At 40.3% G+C, this 2,204-nt stretch overlaps 1 non-coding gene across 1 annotated transcript; it reads right to left on the minus strand.

Annotated features, from left to right (window-relative positions):
- Positions 1 to 355: 355 nt before the first annotated feature.
- On the minus strand, positions 356 to 485 carry LOC116097323. The gene has a single exon (XR_004121361.1). It is a non-coding gene; the product is annotated as a small nucleolar RNA SNORA17 (small nucleolar RNA).
- Between the last annotated feature and the right edge of the window lie 1,719 nt (positions 486 to 2,204).

The following is a 2,204-nucleotide window of genomic DNA, read 5'->3' on the forward strand; positions in this document are numbered from 1 at the left end:
CCTGCTCCTCTTAATAGTACCAGGGGTTTCTGAGTGTCTGGGGTCTTCTCAGGAGTAGTCTGCCCCACCCCTGGCCCCCACCCTCAGGTCTTCATGCTACCAGAATGATGGTTATCTCAGATTAACTCCCTGTCCAGGGCATATGGAACTGGTCATCTGGGACTCACTTTTGTTAGGGTCATTTGTATGTTTTGGACTCACTCCCACCCAGGTTCCTCAATCCCAGGCAGGGTTCTTCTAGTCTCCAGCTTGCTCCTAGTTCTTGGTGTGGTCAGGGATGGAGCTGTTAGGGCTGAAGCACTAGGTGCCTGCCAGGCCAGGCTGGTAGTCATCCCAGGCACACCTGTTTTCAGGGAATTTTAGGTTACTAATCATTCAGATGTTCAGAGGTCAGAACGGTAAACAAAGACAGCATCCCTTCTGTCTGCCACCTAAGGATGCATATGTGACACAGCAGCCACACCTATAATACTTCTAAGGATAGAAAATGCTCAGTTGTGTTTTTGTTTGTTTGTTTTATTTCTGTTTGTTTGTTTGTTGAAGCAGAATTTCTATGTGTAACACCCCTGGCTGTCCTGGAGTGCTTAAATTGTTGTATGTAATACATTGGAAGGAATTCCTTATGTGTAGCAAACTTAGAGAATGAGAGAAATAAGCTGGAAAATTTTAACAGCACGCATTGTCTGTAACTGGCTTTATTTGACAAAGTATTAAAGCAGAGATGAGCTGAAGACAGACCTTGTTGGTTTGCAAACTGGAATAAAAAGGAACTAGAAAGTCCACAGATTACATGGGCTCATTACTGTTAGCACAAATGACTCTTCTTATATCTCCACAACAAAATCCATAATTGAGAAATGTAGTTAAATAGCGCTGATTAAAATTTAGCCATGCAGCTAATATTAAACTAAGAAGATGCCAAGTATCTCTAGAGCTAAATGCTCTGAACAGATTGAAGATGCTTTCTATTGTTTCCATCAGAAAAAAAAAATACAAACTTGGTTAATGAAAACTTAGTCTCATGGTTGGACACATTAAATAGGTCTCTCTGGTCTGAATGGTATGCTTTAGGGGGTACATTAGAATGTGAAAGCTTTAAAGGATAATGCACTTCCTCACCTTCTCAAGTTTCTAGGCACATGTACACTCTTGGCTGGTAAGTTTCTACTACATATTTTGACTCATGGTCCCTTCCCTAAAGCCAAACACAGCTGTCTAATTTTTCTTCCATTGCTTCACTCTGACACCGATTCTCCTTCTATTTCCTGTTTCTGCTTTGAAGGGCCCTTGTGATTACATTAGGGCCCACCTGCATCATTCAGGATAAGCTATTTGAAGATCAGCTGGCTGGCAAGCATAATTCCATCTGCAAAGCTATATAACTCCTCTTGAGCACAGAATATAATATATTCCTAGCTCTCCGGATTAGGATGTGAGCTTATTAAGGAACACTATTTTTCCTGCCACATGTGCAGTGATGGCTAAAATAAAATCCTCTAACTAAACAAAAGCATTGAGGAAGAAACACAAAGAGGTACCTGATGGGTCTAGAATATCAACAGTGAAATCCTGAGAGAAAATGAAAGGGAAACCACCGCAGAGATACAGAAGTGAGGAAGCAACAAAGACACTCCGAAAGTACGAGTAGCATATCAAAAAGAAAGCTGGCAAAAATCTTGTGCATGAAGCTGAGCAAAATCAAAGACAAGAATCTAGTGATGTTTTTGAGAGAAATGTATTATCGAATGGAGTAAGTCTGAATTAAGAGATGGTGAAATGTCACAATCGAAAATAATAACAAGCACCAACTATCATTGGAAAGTGTATAGACTGGGAAGCCTACCTCCCCTCACCAAAGGTGCATTCCTTGACATTCACTTCAAACAGAGCCAGAGAGAATTGTACAAGACTTCCCACCCCAAAAATCATGGGTGCCTTGAATTCAGGAGCCTTCCTTATTAAAGATTCATCTCAGAATAGAAGTCTATAATGTCATTTCCTGTATGACTTTAAAGTTGGGGCTCCATGACTGCAGAATTCCTTCAATCTGTTGACATTAAAAAAAAAAAAAAAAAGCCTTCATGAGATTTCCCACTGACATAAGTGGATGAGTACAGAGTTGGTCTGTTTTCTGTGGGCCATCAAAAGTTGTTTCTGTATCTACTGCAAAAGTTATTTTTTATAATTCCTCCTATAGGATAGAC

Source organism: Mastomys coucha, unplaced genomic scaffold, assembly GCF_008632895.1.
Source record: "Mastomys coucha isolate ucsf_1 unplaced genomic scaffold, UCSF_Mcou_1 pScaffold18, whole genome shotgun sequence".
NCBI classification, from domain to species: domain Eukaryota; kingdom Metazoa; phylum Chordata; class Mammalia; order Rodentia; family Muridae; genus Mastomys; species Mastomys coucha.